The sequence below is a fragment of the Perca fluviatilis genome, chromosome 12, assembly GCF_010015445.1.
Source record: "Perca fluviatilis chromosome 12, GENO_Pfluv_1.0, whole genome shotgun sequence".
Lineage (NCBI taxonomy): Eukaryota > Metazoa > Chordata > Actinopteri > Perciformes > Percidae > Perca > Perca fluviatilis.
The window spans coordinates 6,806,031-6,819,239 of NC_053123.1; the positions used below are offsets into that span (position 1 = coordinate 6,806,031).

The following is a 13,209-nucleotide window of genomic DNA, read 5'->3' on the forward strand; positions in this document are numbered from 1 at the left end:
TGATTGTTCTGTTCATTGCATTGTGTTCTCTTGCAAGTCTACACTGGGTATTACAGAATAAATCATGTAGTGCTATATCAAAAAATTGTTTCTGCACAGTTGCCAAGTTAGGACTGACATTAATTTATAGTGCAAGGCCTCCATAAATAAAAGCTCTATGGTGCTCACAATTCAGAAGAAAGTTTGAAAGGGTGTATGTACTGAATGTGAAAATACTAGGCTACTGTATTTTCACATATCCCTTTGGTGGTGTTCTCTAACCATTTGGCCATTCTCATTACACACAGACAGCATCCAAATTACCTTATAATGACTTCCTGCTGTTATCATTACCTGCACACATTATCATTCCATTTTCTGCCTATATCACTCAATTGACCATCCCAAGGGAGTCTCATCGGTGCCTCCAGTACGAATAATTTAGGGATATTAACATCTAGTCCTACACAACAGACCTATGTCACCAACCTCCTAGTCTGTATCAAACTGGGAACTTCTGATTATTTATGTTGGCTTGTGTGGCTACAGATTCAAGTCCACAAGCCAATTCTATTTTTCAGCCAGCCAGATACAACCTTACAGGCTATTGTTGTTTTTGTGCCAAAGATAGAAAAACTCACCCCTTTGCATCACGAAATAGACTTCAGGCAATGTTACATTTATGAATCAAACTTTCTTTCATAGCGTGGCGGGCAATTTGAAGTTTTAGGAAACAATCAAATCAAAAGGTATCCTATATAAAAACAATTACAACATTGGAAGATTTATTATTTTTGGTATAACCGCGCCACTCTGCATTACAACAAGGTAGAGTAAAATGTCAACCGGTTTGATTCGACCAAAAGCCGGTGGGAAGCCAGGTGAAACCGTCTCCTTTAATTTAAGTAAATATCAACGAGTGTCCTCTGCCGTCTCACTGCGAACGGGCTCAGGAAACGGTGGAAAAATGTCAAATGAAGCAAGCCGTCGTACAATAACGTTAGAACACCGCAAGTTGGAAATAAAACAACCATGAACGTGAGCTAACTGCTGTTAACGATATCAGCTAGCTAGCTTAAAGTTACCTATGCTAACACCGTGCTGTAGCTAGCTTGCAGCAAATAAAAGAAGACTCAACAAAACTACGCAGCAACACCTCCACGAAGAGCCGGATAATGACCTTCATCTCAATATGGTGAGTAAAATATTTGTCACTTGCTACTACAAGCTTTGTTTAACGTTGTGTCCCGTTTTGGCTTCATATATGTTAATTCTTTGTGCATTTCTTGACTTTATGGAGATGCTTGAATGTACAGTGCGTGGATGCTGAAGCTGTGTAGGTGCCTCTCCACCGTGGACAGGGCAGGCCAACTTGTTAACTGTTTGTGATTTGTGATTGTTTGCAGAGCATCTGGAGGGTTTTGTAGTTGCACTTTGTCTTGGTTTTGAACGTACTAGCTACCTATATAACGTTGACTGAAAGAGAAATTCAGCAATTAGAGGAGGAATGTTGTGTAGGCCTTCCTGTCAAAGCTACTTTGTATGGCAAACATAGCTAGGCCAATGTCATGTGAATTTTATATTCTACTAGCACCATGCAACTTTGTAAAATGACACCAGGAGGCTGTGTGTTCTGCCTTTTTGTGTTTAAATTCAGGGGCAGTTACATTTTCCAAGGTCTGACAGATCCTCACAGAACTAGTCCTGCCTCTGTGGTTTAAATGGGCCAGAACAACAAATGCTCCCCTCAGCCCAACGTTGCCTGTCATACAGCTGAATCTCAATAATACCACCAGTCAGCTCAGCACTTCCATTCAATACAACATTTAAGAAAAAAAATGTAACTCGGTGCTTCTTGTGCTATCTACTTGAGTCAAGGACACACAGGGGATTAGCATAGGAGGTATACAGCTGTGCTGCTGCTCTGTTACAGTTTTCATCTGATGTTTTATCTGTCCAGAGATATTGCCCACTTACATGGCTGATATTTGGCTGCTCTGTACCAAACCAGTGTCGTGTGATATCCTGTAATGCCTTGATGTGTGCTTGAAGTATTTTGTGTGACTTTCTTATTTTCTCATTTTCTAATTCCTCAAGTTCTTACACATTGGAGAGTTTTGGATGAGAGTGTCTGAAATCACCAGCACATGGACAAGGGCATTCATTTATTTATTTTTTTAAATTGCAAAATTGGTATTTGGCAGGAGGCAAAGTATTTCATACCTGCCCCTATTTTCATATTTTGTTCAAATGTATTTGGTTCCTGTGAAGTGACAAATGTGGTGTCAAAACAAATTACTCACCAACCAAACTGCCAAGTTGGTGCACGTTGTTAGGCTTAGTGCTTTTTGCACCTCCTGGTGATGTTATTTTTTAGACAACTAGCAACACCTACTGTAGAAAGCATAGCACACTTAATTGTATAATATGTAATAGTTTTTGCAAGAAATTGCAACCCCTCAAAACTATCATTTCCTACTTGTTCCCGCTCTAATGACCACAGTGTGTTTTGTTAAAAGGTGTCAGACAGCAGCATGTGTGTAGCAACCAAAGGTGCTAACAAGCTCATGTGTCAGATAATCATCCAGACTCTGTCCAGTGTCCAACCCATGGATGTGCTCACTTCTGTAATCTTCTAAAGAGAAAAAACAGTGGGAAAAAAATATGCTCAAATAAACGTTGGCCTTGCTGGAAGCATTTGTTTGTGGGTTCACCTTGGATTGTGGTGCAAGGGGAGGCTGGCCTCAAATCCTGTGTTGATTATGGTTTACTGAATCGTATTGCGGCATTATGATTTTCTTATTTAAATTAGTCCCAATCTGCTTGCTGCTGCTGCTGCCCCTTGATGATGCACCAAACCACTTTAACTAAATTTGTGCATTGGTCCCTGCTGTTTGAAAGATGTGTCCTTGTTAATACTGTGGTTGAAGGAACACTGTGACTTGATTCGCTCTTTTGGAGAAACCTTTAAACAATTTGTAAGATTTAGGATTTTTCCTGCCATTATAACGCTTATGCATAGCACCCAAGCTGTTTTGGGCACCCCCTGAGCTGAATGAATGTAAGAGCATCAAAACTAACTAAATTACTTTTCTTAGATCTAATGGTTGTAGTCCCAGTGGACTTCCCAGCAAGTTTTGTCTTTTAAGCTTTTTGAGCTATATTTTTGTATTATCTACTCTAGCTTTACCAACGTTTTAGACACAGATATGGTATGAAAATGGTCCAAAATGATGTGACATTGCATTTTTTATTGAAGATTTTAACATTTTCTTGAGGGAGGACCCCTAAACCTCCGTCATATACCTGCATCTAAGTCTTCCACAAACCTACGTAAAACACTGCAGTATACTGATCCAAAAACAAAAATGAGAATAATGTTAAAAGACCATGAGAACATGTGTGCCTCGCTGATGTCATCTGGCTAGTTAGCATCACCATGCAGCACATAGCAGCAACAACAACAACAAAGTGTAAAGGAATAGTTTGACATTTTGTGAAAGCAAGGAGCAATGGCATCTTGAATTATCTGCTGGTTGCCTGGCAACCTTATGGTTATGACGTGGGAAGACCTGGCCAAGAGATACTCTGGCACATAATCCCCCAAACTACTGGTCATTTTTACACCTTAGTTTTTGTACAGATTAACCAAAGAAGATATTACATGTTGATCAGTGAGCTTTATAGGTTCAAATAGGTGGTTGTTTTTACCATTGGGCAGAGCCAGGCTAGCTATCTCCTCCTGTTTCCAGTCTTTGGGCTAAGCTCAGCCAACACGACAGACTATATTGTAGTGCACAGATATAAGTGGTATCAATTTTCTTATCTAACTAGCAAGAAAGCAAATCAAATTATCCTATTCAGTTAAGCAATCACCATGGGTGAGAGGGGAAGCAGAAATTAGGGCAACTATTTAAAATTTGTTTAGCTGACACTCTGTTGAATATGGTAGCATACATTGTTATGTAACGCTGTAATGGTATTGGTGCACACTAAGGCATTGGCATTCCATTTGCAATTATTTTGTTTCTTCTCAACATAATTTGCTGCAGTACGGTAATTGCTTCAGCAAAATAACACAATCGTAGCAATTTCTGAAGGGCAAAATCGTGTGAAGCAGGTGATTTTGTCTTCGTCAGCTGATGATTTTAACAAAGGCACATCAGGGGCCTGTTGCACAAAAGTAGAATGAAGATATCCAGGATAACTGAAAAAGCGCAGCTTGACTTAGTGTGATCCGCTCCTCGCGGCTTAATCGGTTGCCGAGCCAGGATGAGAAGGTGAAGCTAAGTCAAGCCAGGTGTACATAGCTAGGATAAGTGCTCGATCACAGATTTACTGATGCAGAAATGGAGAAGTTGCATGCGGCACGTGTGTGTGTGTGTGTGTGTGTGTGTGTGTGTGTGTGTGTGTGTGTGTGTGTGTGTGTGTGTGTGTGTGTGTGTGTGTGTGTGTGTGTGTGTGTGTGTGTGTGTGTGTGTGTGTGTGTGTGTGTGTGTGTATAAAGATGGTTTCTGTCATTTTAGGTAGTTGTTATCACGCTGATGTTTGTTGAAGTGTTACTTTTTAATCGTAAGTTAATTTTTTTTTTATTAGTGATGTTATATAAATGGGGTGAAATGTCATGATTGACTCGCGATTAGTCAGGATCACTACTGTGCTGGCTCTGGCTCCAAAATTACAAGATGGATATTCTGGGATATTTTGGCTTCACTTTTGTAAACCATCATTATACTGTAAGCTAGAGTCTATGGTACGGCCAAGTACGTCCCCTTGTAAAGTGTTTTCCTTTTTGGAAAAGATCATCTGGCTCATTTTGGCCCAAAATCACACAATCAGTTCTAGGGCTGGGGAATATATCGATATATAGATATGAGACTAGATATTAGATTTCGGCTATTATAATATGACATAGCCTAACTGTGGTCTCTTCCTGGTTTTACAGGCTGCATTACAGTAAAGTGATAATCTTCTGAACCTACCAACTGTACTAGGATTATTTGTCTTTACCCACTTAGTCATTATATCCACTTTCCTGATGATTATTTATCCAAAAAGTCATTGTGTAAATATTTTATTGAAAGAACCAACAGTCAACCCTACAATATTGTTTTAGAGGTATTTGGTCAAAAATGTTGTGATATTTGATTTTCTCGATCGCTCAGCCAGGAAACATTCGGCTATTACACAAACTCCCGGGCAGTTCGGTGCTTGGGATTCTCACACCGCCTCAAAACACACCGACAAGTCTGATTGCCGGTTACATGGTTGGCTGCCGCAGCGTGACGTGGGGTTGCGTTTCTCCAAAAGTTGAGTTGGTCTCAAGTTTTCGCATGTCCCCCCTGCGGCAACCCCGGCCGCAGCCTAAACCCACTACCCCCATTCAAAAGGAATAGAAAGACCTGCGTTTTTGCCAGATGGCCATTTTTGCCAGTAACCGAATCAGTGACATACATTTTGATATATTGAATACATGTGCCCTGTAGTATCTATAAGGATTGTATTGTTTTTGTTATGCAGTTTTCTTGTAAAAAAATAAAAATAAACTAAATCCCACACTGTAAGAAATGTCAGATTCTTCTGTGTTAATTGCATTGGTGGCTATGGAAAGCCAGCTGTCAGCAACTCCCATTTGCACTTAATTAAAACGCTGCACATTTAAACGCTGCACACTAAAACAGTGCACATGACTGCACATATAAAGGGAGCATTACTTCTGGCAGTCACTTATGTACCATCCATCACAAAATTCACTTCAAAAAGCAGATGGAAAGCGTTCGTTGTGAGTGAAACCCTCCATCTTAAGCATACAATTACTATCATGTTGGCCTCTCCACTCGTAAAATAATAGGACTGTGTTAGACTAGTTTTTTCAGATTACATTTTTTACCCCCAAACTGTAAAATTGACAAAACTTTGTTGTTTTTGATATTATTGTACAAAGTGCTTTAACAAAGTACAGCTTATTATCATGAAGCCAATGAAGATAAAGTCCATGGAGATTAGCAGTTGTAAGTGGCAATATTTAAAAATGTACTTTGCCTAGCAGAGGTTTGGGCAGAAAATGACATTTTAGTTGACATACTAAGTACAGCACTTGGCTTTTCTGCCTATTCTGTAGTCCTCTTCTTCTAACCATCAGAGCATGCAGCGTTTCTAAATATAGCAGAGGACCAATTAAGTGCCATTGCTTGCCAGGAACATCTTTGAGATTATAACCCTGGACAAGAAGTGTCCTTTTGTTTGGGTTAAACATCACCTGCTAGCTACTGTGTCCTATTAGCATGTATCCCCTCTGCAGCGGAGCACTTTCTACGATTTCAAAATGGTCCCTCAGCCATAAACAGTCTCGATGCATTTGTGAAAACTGAGATGTAGGAAAGCGGAAAGGGGAGCTTGAATATATCTGCAGATAGATGTGCCAAGGAGCCTTTTGTTGCAGCACTTAAGTCTGCAAGCAGCCATCCTGCCAGACCCATTTGCCCCAAAAGAGGGCTGTAAACCTGTCATCTCCAATCAGTTGACCTGGTTGAGTTCTCGGCCTAAATTTACAATTACAAGCTGACCGCCTTTTGCATTGTTCCCCTGCCGCCTGGCATTAGCTTGGATGGCTAATAGTTTATTGGTGCGTGTCTGCTAATAAGCAATGCCCGCTGACAGTTTTCCCTTTTCTTCAGTCTGACCAAAAACATCCAATGAAAAGACGATGCTAGTTTCTTCCACGTTGACACGGTCGTAGCTTATGGAGACCATACATCTATCCAATGCTGATTCATAACATAATTGTATCGACACACATAACAGTACAATGCCTCTGTTTCCATATAGAATAGCTTCAGTTTTTCAGTTGCATCGTGCACTGAAATCGATTTTCCAGACAATATAAGACTATCATTCACAGGAAATCTGACACACAGCCACACTTGAAAACTTATCACACATAACTGACAGTAAAATGAAAGTCATTTAAACAAGAAATGTGATAGTTTGATGTTGACAGCACCCTATTGGTTTTGCATTTGAATCTATTGAATGATAAATCCATAGTTCTAACAGAAATTAATACAGTAAGGTATAACATCTATTCCAATCAGCGCAATTCACTGAAAAAGTAAAAAAAAAAAGTCTGCTCTAATTGCCCCCCTCTCCCCCCAAGATGTCACACTGCGTCTACATGCAAATAGTCACCAAGCAGAAGGGCCCTGGGTCTATGAAAATTGCAACATTTGACCACTGAGACATTCAATACTCATCTGTGCCACCATTTTTAATTATTCAGAAAGGATTTACCTTTATGCAGCTCCAAACTGTTGACCACCACTTCAGCTGTTAACAAAAGATTAGCAAAATGGAATTGAAATATGATATCCCTTCTATCACTAAGACACAATGAAATACTGGCAAGTCATTGGCCAGGACATGGAGTCACGTAGGCGATGCATCACAATTTGTGACGTCACCCTTGGCGTGCAACCCGAAAATACTCCCCAGCCTTTGGACAAACGCTACAGCCGGTCTAGCCGTGTCGTCATGCTTTGACCATTGCATGGCCAAGTGTTCTCCTTTACATGGGCAGAATACATGATGGGTGTACCAGATTAGGATGCCCCTTAGGGTATGGGGTATGGGGGTGGCAAACAATTGAAATGCGTGCCTGGATATTCTGAGTGACATGTCAACGAAGCCATCAAACGTGGTAGCTCCATGTTAGTGTCGGCTTGCTGTGAGAATCGGCATCTGTACCGCCTCTCTGGTTTAGTGTGTTGAATCTGGCAGTGTTGAATGGCGTGTGAACATTACCATCATCATTTCCCTGCTTTACACACGCCAAACCCAGCATCGCACCACAATGCCTTGGTTCACAGTGGAGTGGAATCATAGACTGTTAATATTAATGGACAGAGCATGTGTGACGTCACCCATTGGTTTGTGGAGATCAATCGATATGGCGGGGGGTGGCGTGGCGGGGGGGGGGGGGGCGGGGGGGGGGAAAAAAAAAAAAAAAAAAAGGGGGGGGCCCCCCCCCCCCCCCCCCCCCCCCCCCCCCAAACCCGCCCCAAAGACATAGACCAACATAATTCTAAAAATTAACATAATTCTGGGTTGCAGAAGACTTAAAACGAGCGATTGAGACAATAAACTCATTATGAAAATGTTTACTGAGGTAATAAATCAAGTGAGAAGTAGGGTCACTTTCTCATAGACTTCTACAGAAACCAAACTCCTTTTGCAACCGCACGTGTCGCCCCCTGCTGGAATTCAGATAGAATGCAGGTTTAAGGCACTGCACTGCATTTGCAGCATTTGGCCAAACTGGCTGTGTTGACCATTAATATTAACGGACAATGAGTGGAATACAGTAACCCACAGACTGAAATTGGTCATGCTGACTTTTTCTTGCTACATACAAATGACCACAGTTTACTGTGTTGCTATGAGCAAACAGAAGGAGTACTAATCAACTATGAAATTTCTCTGCTGAAGGGCTCTGTTGACATTCTCCAGAGTATTTTGTTGATATTGACTGATAACACATTTGCAATTACTTTCCAGGGGCCTGTTTCACAAAAGCAGAATATATAAATCCAGGATAACTGATAAAGCGAGGCTTGACCTAGTCTAATCTGTGCATCCTGGCTTGGTGCGTTTCACGAAGGCCAAGCCAGGCTGAGGAGGAGCGACTAGGTCGAGCCAGGCTGAAGTAATTCAGATAGATGCGCGTCCACGGCTTTCCTCAAAAGACCGCGAGGTCGATCACAGATTTACTGATGCCAAAATGGAGAATACGCGTTGTACATACTTTATACAGAGTGAGCAGCAGCTTCTTGTGGAAGTATGATGACGTGAAACACATTATTTGTATAAAAAGAAAAGAAACACAGCCGCTGTAATGAAACAGCGAGAGAAAGCGAGGCAGACGATCACGGACCGACTGAATGCGTAATTGTAGCCTAAACATATACATTAACTGACCACTGCTCTGAACTGAAACCGTCATAATCATTCCATTCAAGGATTAGGCTACTAATCATTTTCACAAATTAACAGTTGTACTCTTTGCCTTAAAAGTAAGCAGAAGATAATGTTACTCAGGAAATTTACAATGAAGATCAATTTTCTTCAACGCTAGAATGTGATGCGTAAATATCTCTTTCACTCTGTTCCTCCCTTTCTCTCATGGGCTAAAATATAAGTTTCCTAAGTCATATTAACTTCCACTGCTCGCTTTTAATGCAAAGTGTACAACTGTTCGTTTTTGCAAATGACAGTGACTCATTGAATGGTTTCAGTTAAGAGCAGTATTTCATAAATGTATATTTTTAGACTATCATTCAGTCGGTCCGCTATTATCTGCCACGCTTTTTCTCGCGTTTCATTTTTTTATTTTTTATAGAGGCCGAGTTTCGTTCTCTACATATTATATGCCTTGCTCCCTGTATATATGGACATAGAAAATAAAGACACTGAAGAAATTGGACTCTAAAATCTAGAAGCTATGAAGATAATTAAGTGATAAATTCCATGCACACTGTAAACATGAATGGAACAGAGTGATATTCATCAGTTATTTCCCCCCAAATATAAAGTCAAAAATCATTGAGGGGTCCTCTCCCTGTTGTTACATGAATGTACAGTAGCCTACATCACCAGATAGGTACTGGTCCAGTGAACTAAGACTATAATTTAGGAGGATTGTACAATTAGGATATGTTCTTAAATATATTCCCAGTTTACTGGACAACATAAATTGTGTGCTAAGAATGCCAAATACAATGCACATGAAAGTGGAACAAACATGATGCTTATTGTTAAAGAATTAAAAAAAAATGAATCAACGAAAATGATTCAAGGTGCATTGGTCAACTATAGAAATGTACAGCATTGTATGTATTGCCCTTAGTAACAGACTTCATTTAAAACACATTTGAAATGTTATCAGCCTTTTCTAATTATCTCAACAACTGCCATAATATATTCATCAAACTTCTAATATGAACAGCAGTCTTCATACAGCAATATAACAGTGAATGAATAATTATAAATAAAAAAAATAATGGTCACAACTTTAAATAATAACAGTACTTAAATAAACAGCAAAATGCACCTGCTGTATTTTAATCCAGGCTGATAATAACAATAGGGTAAAACCAGTGCTGGGTGATCAGAAAAGGCTCCAGGATTAAATAAATCCTGACTGTTAGCCTGGTCAGGAGCAGGCTAGCTGTACAGAATAAATCTCCATGGTGATTTATGTGCCTCCGCTTTCGTGAAACCGAATCAAGGCTTAATTCATCCAGGATAACTGGGAAATCCCGGCTTAATCCCTTATCTTGGTTTTGTGAAACAGGCCCCAGATCAATAATGACACTTGCACAACTTTTGTTTTATTAATTTCCCACCATTCTGATAACACTCGCTGTCAACGTCTGTAAGTCATAGATGCTGTATGTCTCGTGTTTTAACCATGCTGGTGAAGACCCTGCATGCAAAATAAGGTGTGTGTGTGTGTGTGTGTGTGTGTGTGTGTGTGTGTGTGTGTGTGTGTGTGTGTGTGTGTGTGTGTGTGTGTGTGTGTGTGTGTGTGTGTGTGTGTGTGTGTGTGTGTGTGTGTGTGTGTGTGTGTGTGTGTGTGTGTGTGTGTGTGTGTGTGTGTTTGTGTGTCTGTGTGTGCGTTTTTATCAGTCAATTTAACAAGGTATCTCCAAGGTAGGAACATGTAATTAGTTTTTTTTTCAATTTGACCAAAATCTAATCCATGACCTCAATACTGAAAACTTCTACAGTTTAGGTACAAAGAAGAAGAAAGAGAGAGGGGGGGGGGGAAAAAAATGTTGTAACTCACAGTTTTCATCCAAGAGATAATTAAGGCTTTTAGACATTGCATACAGTTATGATAAATGTGTAAAACTAGATTATAAAATCTATTTATCCCAGGACTGCTCCAAATACTAGTTGTGAATGTGTTATATTTAAGATATTGTAATATGGTTATATTAAATGTAGTGTATTTAATGCAATGCTGGTGAGAAGAACAATAAACAATAGGGAGACCAATAAATATCTTTTACATGTGCAAGAGGAACAGAACTAAGCCCGAAATTGGTCTAAAGATGAAACCTAACATAACCTAGAAACACAATAAAGAATACTGTAGATCAGTATACAAAAGAATTACCAATATACTTTATCTATTTCAACATCAGTGCATAAGTTTTTAGGGTTTGAGAATATTAAGTAAATAATAAGATCCCAAAGTAATGTGGCATGAGGATCACATGTTGAAAAAAATTAAATTGTAATGCTTAGGGCTGAAGTGATCTGTCAAAGATAAGGAGGTCACTTTGCGTTTAGGTGTTCCCTGAAACCTTGTACAGCCGGCACGCCACCCCAAAAAAAATAAAGTGGGTCTAATCCCACATGTGGAACTGTACTCCTTTTTAAGGATCTGACTAAATGTGTCATTGGGTGTTTTCTTTGCATGATTAATTATCCAATTTTCTTGCTGCAGTCGTGTAATAAATGAACATGTAGGCTAGACACAGAAAGTGGTTTCTCCTTCCACACCTTTATGCCCTTGCTCATGGACCAAACAATTCCATTCCTTTGTTTCGGTCTATTCTTTTCTGTATTGGTTAAGTAATGATTTCTTTAATCTATTTTTGAACTTAATGATATTCCGGCTCTGTTTGATGTCATTGGTCAGTCCATTCCATAATATCACCCCACAAACTAAAACGCATGCTTTTAAAAGCAGTTCGCACAAGAGTTTGTTTGAACATACAATGTCCTCTTAGATGATATCCCCCGTCTCTTTCATTAAACATTGCGCTTATGTTACATGGTAAATTATTTTCTTTAACTTTTAAACATAAATTGTGCAGTTTTAAATGTAACCTCCATAAATGTCAGCAAATGTGAATTAAAAAACAGACGATTTGTGTGCTCATAATACCCGGTGTGATTTATTATCCTGATTGCTCTTTTTTGCAATGTGCAAATATTTTGTAAGTTGCTTTTGTAGGTATTATCCTTTCACCTCGCCGTTATATACGCTGTTTGCGTGGAGTTTTGAAAAGTGTAAACACACTTGCAACCGCTTTACCGGCATTGCCGTGACTCACTGTGACTTTAACAAAGTCAACGTTGTTTCCAGTCCCTCCAGAAAAACGCGATTTGCGATTGCATAATTCAATGCATAATCAGCCAAAGTCCGGATTTTTTCAAATACGGTGCACTTTCGCCGCATAAATTGCTGATTTCGGCGCAAAATATGCGGGGCTTGCTTGTTTACTTCACACAAGAGCAGCCATTTCCCCCTGTTGCCATGGGAACATTATGAAGTGACGTAATTACGCGACGTGAACTTCATCGAAAAGCAGGTGTTGGAGGTTGAATTTGACATGTACTTTGAGTCTCTTAAGTTGGTATCCAATAAGAAAGCTATCTTGATATCTCATATTATCCGAAATTTCTTTAAGTGCTCCTGCTGTCTATATTATTAATGATTTTTGAAAGTCTGTCTCTTTTGTATCTTTTATTTCCCTCTGTTTAGACTATTACTTTTATTTTTACTTTCATATATTATTTGTATATATTTTTGTATGTTATTTGTTTACGTATTGCGATGACTGAACATCTGAAATTTTTTTTGAAATAAAGTAAAAAAAAAAAAAAGGAGGGTGTTGGGGGAATCACTTTTTTCTCTTTTTCATCAAACCACAGTTTTTGCAAGTTCCCGCAGTTTCATCCCATAAAATTGCATAAATATCCTGCATATTCCATTGCATTTTTTAAGAAAACGTGTGTTGCTTAGGCGGCCGCCTAAGCTGCATAGTGCTGTGGGAAACCCTGAGTATTAATCCACAATGTAGAAAATGCGTAATAACAAAAAACACTGAATCAGGTGTGTCCAAACTTTTGACTGGTACTGTATATCGCAGATAATAAAATATTGCAATGTTAGTTTTTTTTTTCCAATATTGTGCAGCCCTACTTTGAAGACTGTCCACCTGTTTACATCTGACAGCACTGTTGGTGAAAATGACCGGCCCCAATTGGTAGAAAACTGTTCCTTGTTATATGTTGCTTAAACATTGTTGTTTGACTATTTTTGAACTAACAACTTTTGCTGAGGTGTTGAATATGAACCAAAATACAAATGGGTCACGTCTTGCAGAAGACTTTTTGACTTGTACAGGTGTAAATAATAAAATAAAGGGTGAGGCTATT

At 39.4% G+C, this 13,209-nt stretch overlaps 1 protein-coding gene across 9 annotated transcripts in view; it reads right to left on the reverse strand.

The window, feature by feature from the left end:
- The window catches only part of pcbp3 (poly(rC) binding protein 3), an 88,767-nt gene that overhangs the window by 23,585 nt on the left and 51,973 nt on the right, over positions 1-13,209 (reverse strand). The window contains exon 1 of one of the 9 annotated variants that reach the window (XM_039817574.1): positions 7,270-7,375. The exons of 7 other annotated variants lie outside the window; for them this stretch is intronic. The gene's annotated coding sequence lies outside the window, so the exon portion shown is untranslated. Of the gene's footprint in view, positions 1-620; positions 740-7,269; positions 7,376-13,209 lie in introns of those variants that run through there. One more of the 9 variants, XM_039817575.1, reaches the window with a different exon arrangement.